This window comes from Notamacropus eugenii, chromosome 2, assembly GCF_028372415.1.
Source record: "Notamacropus eugenii isolate mMacEug1 chromosome 2, mMacEug1.pri_v2, whole genome shotgun sequence".
Taxonomy (NCBI): Eukaryota; Metazoa; Chordata; class Mammalia; order Diprotodontia; family Macropodidae; genus Notamacropus; species Notamacropus eugenii.
Window position 1 is genome coordinate 468,984,980 of NC_092873.1, and position 18,637 is coordinate 469,003,616.

The 18,637-nt window shown below is 36.2% G+C and overlaps 1 protein-coding gene across 1 annotated transcript in view; it reads left to right on the forward strand.

Annotated features, from left to right (window-relative positions):
- Positions 1 to 18,637, forward strand: part of ASTN1 (astrotactin 1) — a 461,200-nt gene that overhangs the window by 75,006 nt on the left and 367,557 nt on the right. The window lies entirely within an intron of this gene.

The following is an 18,637-nucleotide window of genomic DNA, read 5'->3' on the forward strand; positions in this document are numbered from 1 at the left end:
CTGGGAAATCCCAGTGTCTGATAGAGAAACAGAAGAACTAATGTGAAAAACCTTCAATCATGGGACCTTGATTTTGAATCAACCCTTTTCTTCAGTCAGGAAGCTTCTTGTAGTCTTCCTATAAGCACATGAGCCAATCCCGATGCCAATCCCAAACCAATCCTAATCCCAATTTTCCCTTAAATACCTAGTCTAAAGCGGATCTGCATATCCTTTGTACATGCTCCCTGTATATATCTAATTCACTCTACCTGGCACATCTTGACAACAGCTTGCAAACCTCAAAATTCTAGAAACAAGGGCTTTTAAAGCATATGTTAGGTAGAAATAACTTCATGTTTCTCTTTCCTTTGCTTGGCCTTGTTGATGGTGAAAGGCTGTTTGCCTATAGAAGAAATAAATACCAGCTCAGTGTTCAGGGTGAACTGGTAAAACAGAAAATCCTGACTTCGAAGTCAGTGGACCTGGGTTTGTATCCTGGCTCCGCCATTTTATTCCTTGAGTGAACTGGAGCAGCTCAGTCTGTCAAAAAGCATTTATTAAGTGCCTACTGTGTGCCATCTAGTATAGTAAAGAGCTAAAAGTCATAACTTCTCTGGGACCTGTCATTTTCTTCATGTGTAAATTGATGGATTTGACCTAAATTGACCATGAAGGTCCTTCCCAGCTCTAAATCCATAAACTTGTGATCACTCTAGGTAGATAATTCCAGGCAGTCAGGGCAAAAGGAATTGTGTATACACAGAAAGGGCTGGAAAAGCAGGAGGAATCTACAAGACTACTGACCTGACACAGATGTATGTATTCATTCACCTGTGCCCAAGTCCAAGTGTACCTTTTGACAGAAGTGGATTGTCAGGGGTCAGAGACAACACATTCCCAGCTGGGCAAGAATTGTTTGGTTAGTTCAAGTTCTTTTTGCCTAGAGTGCCTTCCAGAGAAAATGAAATAGAATCTTCCCAACTCATCACAGAGGAGAGAGGTCAGGGAGTAGAGAGGAGTGGGAGATGATGTAGGGAGGAAAATAATGAGATAGAACACCAGGCATGATAAGAAACCAACTCTGCAAAGGGATAAGAGAAGGGATTCTGGGCTGCCCCAGGACTGTCGGAGCTGCGTGAAATGTGGAGATAAAAGTTAACCCTGCTCTCTTATTAGAATTGGGGGCTGTCTGCACTGCAGGCTTTTTCTTCTTTTACTGTTTCCTCACTTGGACTGAGATCTCAAATCCAGGGGCAATGGGGATTTGAGATGGAGGCAAAAGATCCCCACGTGAGAGGAAGCAAAATTCACTCACTAAAGTAATATTGATCAGAATATTGAACAGAAAGAGTGATCCGAAGGCATCGCTGCCCAGATCAGACCTCATTACCCACGTCTTTATTTGAAAATTGCCTTTGAGTCAGATTGTCCCCAATGCCTAGTTGTCTTCCAGGCTGCGACCACCCCTGGCTGACGTGGACAGAATGCCGATTTCCTTTTAGGAATTGTCTTTCCCTGTGACCCGTAACTGGGCCAGGAGTTCTGAGAAGGGAAGAGGAACAGCAGCCAGGGGGTAGCGTAGCTGTCCAGAAAGCAGCTGTTGTTTGTACCATCAACATATTCCCTCTGCCTTTGATGTGAATAATTCCCTGCACAAAAGCCACTGTCAGCTGCAAAAACATGGTAATAAGGATTTTTTTTCCTGCTGAAATAAAGCAATTACAGCCAACTAGGCAAACACCTGAGTGACCTGTGTGGCAGCCCAGAGTAATTTACAGTGGAGTTACTTTTCATGGAAGTAGCAGAAAGAGAAATTCCATCGGAACTAGCCTTGAAGCTATGGTAGAGGCAAGGGACAGCTCCTCAGCAGGCTCTGACTAGGGGGCAGGTGGAAACCTGGAAGGAAGGGAGAGAGCAGATGAGGAGGGGGAGGAAGCAAAGCTGCGGGCTTAAAACAGATTTCTAACAGACATCTCTAAGCACCCACCTCCCCTGCTCAGTGCTGCCGGGCGAGCTCCCTAGCAGGCTCTGAATCGGTCAGACGGAATCAATATGATTCTTAGAATCTTTATTGCTTCAATCACTCAAACCACAGGAGCCACTGAAATTCTCTCCCTAAAGGTGGCCACCCCATTAATTCCCTGTAGAGCTGGGATCGTGGATTTAGCCCTGGAAGGAACCATAGATGTCACTGAGTTCAACCCCTTCTTTGTTGTTGTTTTCAGTGGGCTGGGGTTTAGTAACTTTGTCTCACGTTACAGAGGTAGTAAAGAGAGGAGCCGGGACTTGAATTCAGAACTCTTTTCTCTGGACCACATTGCCTCCAACACAAAGCAATAGATTGGATTCTTTCGGGAGTGGATTATTATATAGAATACAAATACGAAATTTTTAAAAATTCCCCCAAAACTTCTTTTCCTTATTTCTTATTCCCTCCACCCTCAATCATTTGATAACTCTAATCTGGGGTAGAGGTTGGATTCTCAAGGACACATTAAAGAGTCCTGCTGTCTGTGTTCAGACCACATCTAGAATATTGTTGTCATTTTGGGGTGTTGCCTTTAATAATAGCTAACATAGAGAGCCTATTATGTGCCAGACCTTATGCATGTATTTCATTTGGTTTTCACAACAACCTCGGGACATATGTACTATTATTAGCTACTATTATTATATATAATATATATTGCACATATAATATATATTACATATATAATATATGTTACATATATAATATTATATAATATATATATTACTATTATTATTATCCTCATTTTACATATGAAGAAACTGAGGCAAACAAATTAAGTGAATTGCTTGGGAAGTAGCTAAGGTCAAATTCGAGCTCAGGTCTTCCTGACTCCAGACCCTGTGCTGCATCCATTATGCCCCCTAGCTGCATTTTAGGGAAGACATCGACAAACCATTTGTTGGGATGCCACAGAAGGGATTCCTCTTGTGGGACAAGGTGGCCTCTGTTGTCCTTTTTTTTGTATCCTCAGTGCTTAGACAATCCGTAATGAAGTCAGTAAGTCACTAAACATTTATTTAGGGCCTACTATGTACCAGACATTGGGTAAGTGTTGGGGATACACAAAGAGATCAAAGACAATCCCTGCCCTCAAGAAGTTTACAAGTCTAATAGGGCTTTTATTAAGTGCCTACTTTGTGTCAAGGATTGCATGAAGTGCTGCAACAAAGAAAAACAAATAAGCAAACAAAAAAAGTCCAAAAGGTTTGTTGTGCTTCAGATAGAAAGGAAAACAAATAAACAAAACCTAAATAGTCCGCATTTTCAAGGAGCTCATATAATGACAGCCGCAACAAGCAAACAATTCTATACAAATAAGATACATGCAGTGTCTGTACATAATGAATTCTTATATGACTTGACTAAAACCAGACTATCTCCAAAGGGAGACTTTGAATCATAGCATGGAAGGATGGGTTGAAAGAAATGGGCATGTTTAGCTTCAAGAAGATGAAATATAAAATATAAAATAGGCTCATAAGATCATAGGGTCATGGATTTAGAATTGGAAAGGATCTCAGTAGTCAAACCCCTACTTCCCCCATGACCTCACATTTTACAGATGAGGAAACTTTGGCCAGAAGAGGTTTAATGATTTTGGATAGAACAGTAGGCCTGGAGTCAGGAAACCTCATCTTCTGGAGTTCAAATCTGACCTCAAATGCTTACTAGCTGTGTGATCTTGGGCAAGTCACTCAACCCTGCTTACCTCAGCTCCTCAACTATGAAATGAGGTGGAGAAGGAAATGGCAAACTGCTCCTGTATCTTTGCCAAGAAAACCACAAGTTGGGTCATGAAGAGTTGGATATAACTGAAATGACTCAACAACAACAGAGATCAAATAATTGATAAACATCAGGGGCAGAATTTAAACCTAGGTCCTTTGAACATAGTCAGAACTTTTTCAGTTACGTGATAGCTGTGCCTAAATATTTAAAGGACTTATCACATGGAAGACAGATTACTTTTTTTTTTTTTGCTTGACCCCATTGAGTGTGTATATTCAGTCTTCGATGCCAAAGAAGACCATGCCATCAGAGAACTAATGACATTACCTTCACTTGACTTTGTTTTGAGTGAGGGAGGGCTGGTAGGTCACCAGTCTCACTTCTCCTCCACAGCCATCAGAATCCAGTGACCAGATATTCATCCAGATGACTGAGATGACCCAGGCTGAGGCAACTGGGGTTAAGTGACTTGCCCAAGGTCACACAGCTAGTGAGTGTCAAATGTCTGAGTGTGAGATTTGAACTCAGGTCCTCCTGACTCCTGCACTGGTGCTCTACCCATAGCACCACCTAGCTACTCAGTTGAGTAGAACAAGAAACAAAGGGGTAGAAATTGTCAGGAGTCAGATTTTAGCTCTGTTTAATGGGGAAACATTCCCACAATTCTAAAAATTAAAGCTATCTAAAAATGGGATATTTTGCTTTGGAAAATGGTGAGCTTCCTATTACTATTGGTCTTTAAGTGGAAGTTGGTGTATAAAAGCATGTCTGAACTGAAAGATTAGATTGTTTATTGCTCATATATAGGCTGGTCTAAACGGTCTCTAATATCATTTGCAACTTTGATCTTCTAGGTTTCTGGTTTTTTTCTCTAATCCTCTTGAAGTAGAATTTATATTCAGACAGTTTGGAACTATGTGCCAAAAGTTACCCAACTGTACATATACTTTTTCAAGTCATATACTTATATCCCCAAGAAATGAGAAAGAGGAAAAGTAGCCATACAAAGATATTTATAGAAGATTTTTTTATGATAGTAAAGAACTGGAAACCAACAGGATACTCATCAATTAGGGAATCACTGAATAAATTATTAAATGTGAATATAATGGAATGTTATTGTGCTATAAGAAATGATGGATAGGATGGTTTCAGAGAAATATGAAAATACTGGGATGATGGAGAATGAAAAGTGATCAGAAACAGACCACTTTATACAATAGGACCATCATTGAAAAGACATGCAGCTTTGAAATACTGGAAAACTCTGATCAATGAAATCACCAATGCTAATTATAGAGGACCAAAGATGAAACATGATACCTGTTTCCTGACAGAGAGGTGATGAGTGCAGAATGAGGCACCAATTTTTTGGACATAGTCAGTGAAGCAATTTGTTTTACTTGATTATACGTATTTGTTTTAAAAAGTTCACACACACCCCCATTCTATCCCAATGGGAAAGAGGAAGAGAAATAAATTTTTATTTGAAAAATACAATTAATTTTTTAAAAAATAACCCATACTCATGGGGCCTTTAACCACATGTTCAAACCAATTAGTCCAAATTGTACTATGTCCAGTGATAGAAACATAAGTGCAGGGTTTATAAACATTCTGTGTTGCTTCAGTTCTACCTTTTCACTCTAGAGCTATGAGTCATTTCTCAAACAGGTACCAATCTATGTAACTGGATTTTTCTGTTAAACATTTTGAGAATCTGTCTATTTTAGGAAAAAAAATCTCAAGTGACATAGGATAATTTAAAACAATCATATTAGATCACTTCACTTGGTCAATCTAATCTTTCTGAAGTTCAAACAAGATTTTTACAGTCTTTTTCAAACCATGCCCTTTTCCATGATGTAAGGGAGAGAATTTTGGACTCCACTTGTCCAGAACACCTCTCTTTCAGGACTACAAGCTGGAGAAATTGCCTAATTACCTTTTTGAACCATCCTATGTATCTGGGAAAATGTCAATGATTTCTTGAAGACAATTATAACTTGTTTTTACTCTAAAACAACACATGAAGAAGCAGGTTATATCTCATCTGATTCAGTGATGTACACAGTCTTTAGAGTCTTGCAACATGATTCAGAATTAAAATTATTTTAGATAATACAGTTAAAAGGTCATGATTATGCCGTGGTATGATGGTTGCTTTTATGAAACAAACTCTGAAATGTTGCCTGTTTTTATACAGAAACACTCATTCTAACTTTGTTCTAGTTTGATCTCTAAATTTGTTTTAAATTTGGCATTGTATCCAGTGCATGTCATATTGCCTGGCACATAGTAGGTAATTTAATAAATATTTAATGACTGAATAACTGTATACATGCTTTCCTGTCTTGCAATTGTCTTTGGCTAAAAAGAAAAACAAAATCTGACGTATCATTGCTATTTAAATAGTAACAAAAATAATACATAATTTTACATCCTCTGTCATACTAAAGATCGTGAGAGCTAATGTTTATATGTATACATATATACATGTACGTAAGTATGTATGTATGTATATGTGTAGGTATACACACATATTTTAAAGATTTTCAAGGTCAGCTAGGTGATGCCATTGTGGATAGAGTGCCAGGGCTGGACTCAGGAAGACTCATCTTCCTGAATTCAAATGTGACCTCGAACATTTACTAGCTGCATGATCCTGGGCAAATAACCTTCTTTGCTTCAGTTTCCTTATCTGTAAAATAATCCAGAGAAGGAAATGGCAAACCACTCCAGGATCTTTGTCCTCTCTCCCCAAAACGAATCAAAACAAAACAAATGGAATGGCTACGAGTCTGACAATAACTGAAACTACTGAACAACAGCAAAACCTGTGTGATGTTTGGGAAATCATTTAATCTTTCATGACCTCAGTTTTCTCATCAATAAAATAGGTAAAATCCCTTCCAAATTCAAATTTTCTAAAGGTTTGACAGGCCCAATCAAGTTAGATAAGCTTCAAAAATTGGACTGATGGGGAAGGCTGCCTAGCTGCCATGTCCTACCAGTTCAAGAGCTAATTGTTAAATTTTCAGTGTGAGCATTAACACATACTTGCTCTACTGCTTTATTTATTGGTGAGACTCAAGAAAGTGAGGGACAAATTTTTAATAAGTTCCCCAAGACTGTCATGAGAGGTTGAAGAGGATCTTGATGATCTGGTGTTCTGAAGCTCAAAGATGCAGGTAGGATGAACCCCTAGAGGTGGAGGTCAGTGCAAGAATCCAGGGGACCCAGGGTGAGAACATGTAAGGCCACCAGCCCATTTAAACGTGAAAAAAAATGGTCTGGTATTTTCAGAGACCTGGTTGTTAAACATTATTTACAGAGCCCTCAACATAACCTAATCTAGCAAAACCCAGAAGTTGTCAACAGACCAATGATTAAATCCAATGAGAAACTACAGTGACTTCTTCCATTCCAGAACTACACAAGAATTGAATAGGGTCACCAGGGTAGGTAGCCTCCATTCTTCACAGGAGACTTTCAAGGACATATGTAATCTTCATGGCTCTGTGTATGGAGGCAGGAAGTCCAGTCAACCAGTACTTTTGGGCTCCATAAGAAAACTCTAGAATGATCTGAAAATCCCAAGATAGGGACTGTGGAAGCCCCAGGGAGAAGCAGTAGGCGGCAATTAGAAGGGTATACAGAGAGTAGGATACCAATGTTCTGAGACAATCCAAGTCCAGAAACTCCAGGATCCCTAACACTGTCGTGAGAGGTTGAAGAGGGCATTGAGGACATGTTGTTCTGAATCTCAAAGAAGCAGGCAGGATGAACCCCCAGAGGAGCTTAGTGAAAGAAGCTAGGGGGACCCAGGGTGAGACCATGCAAAGCCACCACCCCACCTGAGAGAGAAGCAGGAGGCAGAGCTCAATCCTGGCACAAAGACCCAATTTAGAAACTAAAGCTGGAGAGATGAATAAATTAAAGGGGGGTGGGAACATAAGCCAATATAAAAATTATAAATCTAACTCTAGAACAAGTTGAAGTAGAGATTCACAGGAAAAAAATGGATTTTCTACAAAAACTGCATGAATACCTAAAATAAATGATGCAAATGATTTTAAAAATTGAAATAGAAATTCCTAAGGAAAGAATTAGAAGAAAAATAAAGTAGCTTTTAAATGAGAAAGTCCAAAGTAACCTTACCCAAGAAATGGACTCTATAAAAATTTAAACAGAGCAAACAGAAATCAATCATTCCATGAAATAGTAAGACATAACAGAAATTTTTTTAAAAGACTGAAAAAGTACAAGAAAATATAAAATATTATATAATAAAAAACAGCTGACTTTGAAAACAAGTCAAGGAGGGATAATTGAACAATTATTAAAGTCCTTGAAAACTATGATTTAAAAAAAGCCTGGGCACCATTTTTCCCAAAAGAAATCATAAACGAAAACTTCTCAGATCTATTAGATCCAGAAGACAAAGTAAAAACTAAAAGAATCCACCCAATCACCTCTTGAAAGGTACCTCAAGAGAAAAACCCTTGGAATGTCACATTTAAAACCCAGAGCTCTCAAAAATAATTCCTGCACATATCCATAAATCGTTTAAGTACCAACGGACCACAGTCAGGATCACATAAGTCTTGTCAGCTTCTACTCAAAATGAATTTAGAACACAAAATTCCAAAGATAAAAGCTATAAGCTTTCAATGTAGAATACTTTACAAAACTGTGAATAATTCCATGGAGGGTGGGGGGAAATGAATCTTCAATGGAATAGAGGACTTCCAAGCATTTCTAATGAAAAGACCGGAACTAAGGAAGAACTCTGAAATACAGAGTAGTAGTAGTCCAGAGGAACCTAGAAAGATAAATTTATATGAACAACTGGAAGAAATTATTTGATGATATAGTGCTAACATTTTTTCGATGGTTCATTTAAAAATATCTTTTTTTAAATTAACAAACATTTTCAAAGTTAGGTTTTTTCTTCCCAACATTCCTGTCTCCTTCCACATTGAGAAATTAAAAAAAAAAGAAAGAAAACAAAAACCCAGATAATAAAAGCATAGTTTGGAAGAACAAATTCTGGCATTAGCCGTGTCAAACAATATTTCTTTGCCTTTTTAGTTCACTGCCTCTCTGTCAGGAGATGAGTGGGATGTTTTCATCTTTATTCTTTTCTACTTGTACCTTACCATTTTGATCAGAGTTCTAAAACCTTTCGAAGTTATTTTCTGTATAATGATATTACTTTATAAATTCTTTTATTTCTTCTTACTTTATTCTTCATCCATTCTTTTGGAACTGTCCATTTCATCACTTCTGATTCAAAATGATATTCTATTATACCCACACCCCCACTCCCTTACTTTCCACTTTTTGGCTATTATGAAAAAAGCTGCTACAATTTTTTTTTTGTACGTATAGATCCTTCCTTTGTTTTCTCTAGGGTATAGTTAATAGGTAATAGTAATATAGTTGGGTCAGAAGATATATACAATTTATAACTTTCTGGAAATATCTCTAAATTGCTTTCCAGAACAGATGAACCTATTGGTTCAAGCAAAGTGTACTAGTGTGCCTGTTTTCCTACAGCCATTTCAACATTTATCACTTTTCTGTTTTGTCATCTTCGTTAGACTGATAGTTATGAGCTGGAACCTCAAATTTGCTTTATTATTTCTCTAATGATTAGTGAATTAGCTCATTTTTATATGATTGTTGATATCTTGAATTTCTTTCTTTGAAAATTTCTTGAGTTTAACCTCTGACTATTTCTCTCTTAGGAAATGGCTCTTAGTATTATACATGTAAATCAATTGCTTATATGTCATAGATATGAGATTTTATTAGAGAAACTTGTTGCAAACCTTTCTTATCTGTTATTTTGCTTCTAATTTTTACTGCATTAGATCTTTTGTGTAAGCTTTAAAAATTTTATATAATCAAAATTGTCTATTTTTAAAATGTGATCCTCTCTATGACTCATCATAGTGAGAGGCATGAGTACACACACATACACACACACACACACACTCACACACAGAATTGGTTGTAGAGATATGTCAAACTCGGCAAAGAAACAAGTGGGGGGTGGAAGTGGTGTTTAAAAGACTGGATAAAACCAGTGAGAGAATAGTCATGATCATAATGAACTTTCTGATTTTGAAGAAGTAATTAAAAGAGAGAAAACAAAATAATGACTCTAAAGGAGTGCCATCAATTGCCTTTTAGAAAATTGAAGAATGGCTATGCAAATTATAATATATAAATGTAATGTTACATCATTGAACTATAAGAAATATCAAGAGATTGTGCAAGAGAATCCTGGATAAGAGAAATAGAAGCAGAATGATGTAGAGATAGTCAGGAAGTCAATTTGTATAATGAAAATAATAGTGTAAAGAAAACAATTTTGAAAGACTTGATAACTCTGATTAAAACTATGACTAATGATGTCTCCAGAGGATCTTTAATGAAGTATGTTACCCATCTCCTGGCAGAGAGTGATGGAACCAAGATGCAAAGATATCTGCTTCTAGATTTGGACACTGTGTGGATTAATTTTGGTTGACTATGCTTATTTATTACATCCTTTTTCTTTCACAATGTTAATGGAGTAGAGAGGGTCAATTTTGGAGAAAGGTTAGTAACAGTTATGCCAAAAAGAGAACACTGTAATTTTTTTTAAATGCACTGAAAAGCATCTGAGATGACATCATATAAGCCACTAGAACTCTCTCAACTTTCCCCTCCAAACAATTTTAAAATATGTAATTCCTCAAATCAAATTTTGGAGTGGAAGAGCCAACAAAAAGTCAGAGGAAGACTTTTTCCAGCCTAAGACAACTTAGAAGGTTTGCAGGAAAGATTTGTAACACCGGGGTGGGCAGAGGCCCAGAGCACAGCAGGAACACCAGTAGTGGGAGTGGGCCTTGGAGGTGATCAGGATAGTAGTAACATCAGCAGCAGTTTCAGAAGCTTTCAGTTCAGAGATGACAAGGGGATCAGAAATCTGGTCAGAAAAAATTATGGGGGGTACCTTTGCTGGCACTGGGTGCAGTTGAGATTGACTGGCAACTCTATTATCCACAGTTCTGGGTGTCAGTTCCAGGAGAGAGGGAGCACTTGTGAGCCATCACAAGGGAGCAGAGGCCCTGGTCATAGTTCCAAGGGTAAGCAGAGTGCTAGTACTCATGGCTGCAGAGGAGCAGGGTCCTTTTCTCAGTAAAGATCAAAGAATAGACCAAGAGGGCAGTGACCAAACCTCTCCCAGAATAACACCACCCTGGAAGCATTAAAAAAAGTCCCAAACTTGCAGACCTTCAAAACTAGCTTTGAAAACAGCAGCATAAAAAAGCTTGAAGCTTGGGACAGTGCCTGCTCATCCTCAGGTTCAAAGTGAAGAAATAGGCTGAAAATGATTTTAAAAAATGAGTAAAAAAGCAAAAAATAATTTCACTCTATAAAGCAACTAAGTTGGCAAGGAAGACCAAAACACAATGTAGAAGACAACAATGTGAAGCTGGGAAAGGAAATGAGAGTGATAAAAGAAAATTATGTAAAGAGAATTAACAGTTTGCTAAAAGAGGCACAACAAATGCTGAAGAAAAGAACCCCTTAAAAGACATAATTAGCAAAATGGAGGTTCAAAAATTCACCAAAGAAAACACCTCCTCAAAAAGTAGAATTGGACAAATGGGAAAAAAGAGGCACAAAAACTCACTGAAGAAAATAATTTTTGAAAATTAGAATTGGACATGTGGGAATAACTGACTCCATGAGACTTTAAAAAACAATAAAATAAATTTAAAAGAATGAAAATGTAGAAGAAAAAGTGAAATATTTCATTGGAAAGACAACTGGCATATAAAATATATTGAGAGGTAATTTAAGAAATATTGGACTACCTGAAAGCCTTGATAAAATACAAAATGAACCTAGGCATTATATTTCAAGAAATTATAAAGAAAAACTTCCCTGATTATCTTAGATCAGAGGGGTACAATAGAAATTGAAAGCATACACCAATCATCTCCTGAAAGAGATCCCAAAGTGAAAATTCCCAGAAAAATCCCAGCCTAATTTCCAGAGCTCCCAAGTCAAGGAGAAAATAATGCAAACAGCCAGAAAGAAACAATTCAAATGTTTTGAGTGACAGTTAAGATCACTAAAGATTTAGCAGCTTCAACTCTATAGGAGTGGAGGGCTTGGAACATGATATTTTGGATGGCAAATGAAATAGGATTACAACCAAGAATAACTTACCAAGCAAAACTGAGTATAATCCCTTCAGAGGGAAAAGTGTATATTTAATGAAATAGAGGACTTATAAGCATTCCTGATGAAAAGACCCAAATAGAGAATATGATATTCAAATAGAAGACTCAAGAGAAAGATAAAAAGGTAAACATGAAAGAGTAATCATAAGGGACTAAATGGAGTTTAACTTTCTACATTCCTGTATGGGAAGATGATACATGTAACTCCTAAAAACTTTATCATTATTAGGGAAGTTAGAAAGAGGCTATATAGACAGAGGACATGGCTGTGAGTTGATTATGTTGAGATGATCTCAAAAAAAAAAAAAGAACGTAGGAGTGAGAATGCAGTGAAAGAAAGGGGAAGGGAGAGTTAGAATGGAACAAATTTTCTCACATAAAGGAGGCATGCAAAGGAAAGCTTTTATAATTGAGGAGAATATAGGGAGGAGGAGAGTGGCAGGCAATGCATAAATTTCACTCTCAATAGAATTGGTTCAAAGAGGGAAAATATATTTATATATACACACTCAGTTGGGTATAGAAATGTATCTCACCCAATAGGGAAATAGGAGGGAAAAGAGAAAAAATATATTGGTGGGTGGAGATAAAAATGGGCTGATTTGGAAAGGCGATGGTTGAAAGCAAGATACATTTTTGAGGAGGGACAGGATAAAAAGAAAGAGAATGATAAACAGAGGAAAACGGGATGGAAGGAAATGTACAGTTAGTGATTACAGCTGTGAAAGTGAATGGAATGAGCTAACCTATAGAATGGAGGTGGATAGTAGAATGGATTGGAAACCAGAATTCCACAATAGGTTGTCTACAATAGATATAGTTCAGATGGAGAGACAAACATAGGTTGAAATTAATTAATTCTATATTTATTAATATAATTAATATGAAATTGATTAACTGATAATTACATAATATATAATACTAATTAATAATTATATAGTATGTATAATTATATATTATATAATAATTAATAATTTAAATTATTAATTGAATAAATTAATTTCATAATTGATTAATAGAGCAGAATCTATTATCCTTCAGCTGAAGTGAAGAAGGCAAGGGTGGTAATCATGATCACAGGCAAAACAAAAGCAAAAATATACCTAATTGTATTCTGATAATTTTTAAAATTAATTTATACATAATGTAATTTAATTCATATATAATATATAACAGTTAAATAGTTTTGATTAATTTGATAATTTTGATAAAAGGTACCATAGGCAGTTAAGTAATATTTTAAAAATTAGCAAGTATATCTGATAAAAGCCTAACTTCTCAAATATACAGGGAATGGAGTCAAATTTATAAAAACAAAAAGCCTTCCCTATTTGATAAATGGTCAAAGGATATCAACAAGCAGTTTTCAGAAGAAGAAATAAAAGCTATCTATAGTCATATACAATAATATTCTAAATCACTATTGCTTAGAAAAATGTAAATTAAAACAACCATATCAGGAATGACAAATTCTGGAGGAGATGAGTCATATAAAACATATTTCCTTATTAGCTCTGTTGCAAAAGAAAAGAAACAGAAAACAAGAAATAGGAAATAATTTAAAAGTTTGATTCAATCCATATTAAAAGTTTATCACTTCTATCTCTGGAATCAGAGAACATTTTTTTGTCTTAGAGCCTCTGGAATTGTCTTAGATCATTAACTTGATTACAGTAGATCAATTTCACAAATTGATCATCCTACAATATTGCTATTACTGTATACAATTTTTTCTTAGTTCTGCTCACTTCACCTTGCATGAGTTTATATAAGTCTTCTCAGGTTTTTCTGAAACTGTCCTGATCATCATTTCTTATCTCACAGTAGTTTCTCATCTCAATCATATACCACAACTTGTTTAGCCATGTTAAACTTAGTTTACCCAACTGATGGATAGCTGCTCGATTTCCAATTCTTTACCACTACAAAAAGACCTACAATATTTTTGTACAAATAGGAAGCAGAATATTTTTAAAAACCTTTATACAATATATACACATATATGTATACATACACATATCTTTGCATATATGTATATACATACATGCATGTATGCATACACATCTTTGTGTGCATGTCTGTAGGCCTAGATAGATAGACATATATTACGTGTTTTTATGCAAATAGTGTAAAATTATCTACTGTGTATTAAGGAGCTCATCATAAAAAAATTTTGTCTTAAGTGATGTTTATTTTTCCCCATAAAAACCGGTTTCGAAGGCATGAAGGACATTGCAATCTACACTGTTAAAGGGAAAACCTATGCTAGTGAAATCAAGTATTGTTGAAGTATTGAAGTTCAGATGCTAAGAAGTCACATGGCACAATGGATAGAATACTGAGCTTGTAATCAAAAAGATTTGGGTTCAAATCCTGTCTCAGACACTAACAAAATGTGCTACTGCACATGTATCATTCTTTTTGAACCAGTTTCTTCATCTGTAAAATAGGGTTAATAATAATGCCTACTTTACAGGATTGTAGTGAGGAGCAATATATATAAAGCACTTTGCAAATATCATCTTACTGAATTTGTGTATGTCTGAAAGGAATGCATTGAAATTCCCAATTATCATAGTTTTACTGCCTATTTCTCCATAGAAATAATTTAACTCTTCCTTAAAGTTTTTAGATGTTATGCCAGTCAGTGCATATATATTAAGTAATGCTATTAATTCATTTTCTATGGTAACTTTAAGTATTATATATTTTCTCTATTTCTTTTGATTCCTTCTTTTATTACTACATATTGTGAGACCATGATTTCTCTCTATGAATTTTAAATTCATTTGAAACTTAGTAGATTTTATCCCAACTTCTTATTTTGTTTGTGTTAATCTTTGTTTCAAGCGTATTTTTTATAAACATCATATTTCTGCATTCTGCTAATACATTCTACTATTCTCTTACATTTTATAGGTGAGTCCATGCCATCCACATTCACAGTTTTGATCACTAATTGAGTTTTTCCCTCCAGCATAACCTCTTATAGTTTTTCTTCTCTATGTTGCCTGAACTCCTCTTTCACCAGAAGAGGAATGAGGAGGAAAGAATGATCAACATTAATGAGTTATGCTGATGCCATCTGCACTCAGTCTCCTGTCCCTCTTTTTCAAGTGCTTTCTGGAGTATCATAGAATACATTTCTTCTCCTTTATAGTAGTAGCTACAGGGCTTTTTGTGATCCTGACTTTGGCTCTTGAGGGAGATGTACTCTTTCTTCTTAGTTGCTTGTAGTATCTATTTTTCTTTGATTTAGAAGTTTAATTTTGTCTAGCACATTCCTGGGAGTTTTCATTTGGGGATTTATTTTAGCTGAGTGATGGATTCTTCCTATTTTGACTTCACTCTCATAACTTAACATGTCTTGAACTTTTTATCCGTATTTCTTAGAATACGTGATTCTACATTTTTGTTCTTATGGTGGTGGTTGTTCTCAGATAGTCCCATGATTCTTAGATATTTTTTCTTCCTAATCTGTTTTATAACTGCATTATTTGATAGGAGATACTTTATATTTCCATCTTTTGTATGTGGGGAGTGTCTTTTGATTTTTTTTCTAATATTTCTTATTGTATAATCACTGATTTCTCTTTGATCTCCTCTAAGAATTAGGGAGTGTGTTACTTGAGTATTATTTTGATATCTTGTACTATTTTTCTTCCAATTGTTTTTCTTACAATTCTTAATTCATTTGATAACTTTTTTTTAAATCTGTTTTTTTTTAAAAGAAATTCTAAATATTCTTGTGGCTAAGTTGCGATTTGTTTTATGTTTCACTTGTAGATATGGATTTGCTCTTTTCTCCTGGGTTTGTGTTCTGGCATTCCTGATTCCAAAATATTTCTTTATCATTTGTGTTATTTCTTAAAAATAGTTTTTCCCAGACTTGCTTTCTGGATTGAAACTTTGTGTTGCTGGATACTTCTTGATCTGTATTACTTCTGGTCCTGTCACTGTTTCCTCTGGATATTGTCCTATTGTATTCTTCAGAGACTTCTGGAGTGATTCAGACCAGTGAGATTCAAATTTTCAGCACCCTAAGGAGGCTGTAGTCTAATAAATATTACTTCCTTTCTGACCTGGGCTTTGCAAGATCCTGAACCAATTTGGAATCTAGGCAACATGGCTTTAGTAGGCAGGTGTTGGTCCTCATCTCTTTCAGCTCGATGGGAGATTACTTCAGATCAGCAGTATAGAACTGCATGTTGGTCCCTGTTCTATACTTCCAGGATGGAGCTCACAGCTATGTCCTGTTCCACATGCCAGAAGGCTTCCTGACCTGAATCAATTAATGGTCAAGGTGACACAGAAGTAGGCATGATTCTGTATTGTACTCCCCACCTACACTACACATAGGCTGACCTGAGCTCTGTGTGAGGCTCTGTCACCCTGGTCATGATCAGAGTGACAGAGCTCCAGATACCTTAGCATACTTCTGCTAAGGAACCCCAGCCTAATTAGTCAGGCTTTACAACCCTGAGATCTGAGAAATATGGTTGCATATTTGCCCCTACTCCATGGATCCTGCCTAGAATACAAATCTCTAGGCCCTAGCACCCATCTGCACCCTAGACCTAGGCTTTCCTAACTGGACCACCTCCCCAATACCCACAGGCCTCTGGCTGTTTCCCTGTGCCCACCTGAGCTGGAAATATGAACTCACAGTAGTTTCTCCTTGGATTTCCCTCTCTCTACTCAGTCTGGTGCCTTTTCTTATTCTTTGCTGGATTAATTGTGAAAGACCTGGGCTGTACTGCTTCCTCTAACTATGCCATCTTGCCTAATCCCTACCTTTTTAAATTTTAGAAGTGGTATATTAATGAAAGCTATTATAATTATTAAATCCTAAATGCCCAGGCATATCAACTGGAAGCTTTCTTTGAGTTTCTCAAAATATTATCCATGATTGACACCAACTAAAAATTCTTTCAGTATCTGTAAGGTGGGTAAAATTGGGTTATTATTTCGCAAGTAGAGTAATTGCAGTAGGAAACAGGTAGAGAAAAGAGAGGGAATAAGGGAATTGCAAATTAGGATAAGTACTGTAAGAGGAAAAGATATTTGGAAGTATAATCAAAGATGAAAGATGCCTTCAGCTGAGTTTTTCAAGTGGAAAAATCAGTGAGTCTAAGAAACATGGCAAAGTTGTTCCAGGAGATTGAAAACTGCAGGGAAAAAAGGCCTTTCATTCAGAAAGAGGAAAATAGGTATAAAGGCCTAGATTTCCATCATGCTCTCCAGTTTACAAAGTATTTTCCTCACAATAACACTATGAGGTAGGGAGTATTATAAGTCTTTCCTCCTTTCCCATTTTACAGAGGAGGAAACTGAGACTCGCAGAGATTAAATGACCTGCTTAATGTCACACAGCTAGCAAGTGGCAGAGCTGAGACTTTTAACCAACGTGTTCTGACTCCAACCCTTTTTTGTTTTGTGGTATGGAACCTTTCTGTGTTGTCATTCAGCCATTTTAGTCATGTCTGACTCTTCCTGACCCCATTTGGGGTTTTCTTGGCAAAGATACTGGAATGGTTTGCCATTTTCTTCTCCAGATCATTTTACAGACGAGGAAACTGAGAGAAACAGGGTTGTGACTTGCTCAAGGTCACACAGCTAATAAATGCCAAGGCTGTATTAGAAATCAGGAAGGTAAGTCTTCCTGACTTCAGGCCTAACATTTTGTTCACTGTTTCACCTAGCTACCCCAAGCCTCTCTGTACATGTAATTAATTTTGTGGGAAGAAAGACCTGTCACGTATCATTATATATATGGCCCACTTTGTCAGACACCCACACTTATTAGAGGTATACATGGAGGAGATTCTTTCTTTTTTTTCCTAATGGTCTAGAGAAGAAGAATTCAGTCCTGTCCCTTCCACTTCACTGTTATCCTGATTCTGCTATTTAGAACAGTTTACATTGTTAGAAAGTTATTCCTGGGGCCTAACATAAATTTGTTGGCTTTGATTAAACCCATTTCAATCAAGTAAATATTTGTTTATTGGTTTCTATATGCATTAAGAATGGGGCCATTTCCTCCTCTGTAAATTAAGGATATTATCTGTTGTACCTATGTCATAGGGTTATTAGGAAGCTCCAGTGAGATATTTGTAAAGTATTTTACAAACACTAGAACATAATATGTTAATTTTTTATTAGATATTTTGGATGTTGAATAAACTAAAGAAATATAGCAGTTTAGAATGATGGTTCACGTTTTCAAACTTCCGTCTTTTGCCAGTTATGATCCTGGAATATGATGTTTTGAGTGAGAGAAAACAAGGTGGTAGTCCTTCAAGAATAATAACAAAAATATGAAATAAACACATACACATTTAAAGTCTGAGGGATCTGTTCTTGACAGCCTTTCTTACCAATTCATCCACCTTGAGTTGATCTAAATTCTTCTTGATGCAATTTATATTTTTAGACTGTATCACTTTGCGGGGAAAAGAGTTCCCAGTGTTTATTATCTGCTCTATTAGAAAGTATTTCCTGAATTATCTGTCCCCAGATTACTCTTTCAAGCTCAAATGGTCCTTTCTGGTTCTAGTAATCCAGTAAATGGAGAACAAACCTACATTAATCAGTGTATCTTGCCTTCAAAAATTTATATCTTTTTTTTCTATCATCATTTCCCTTC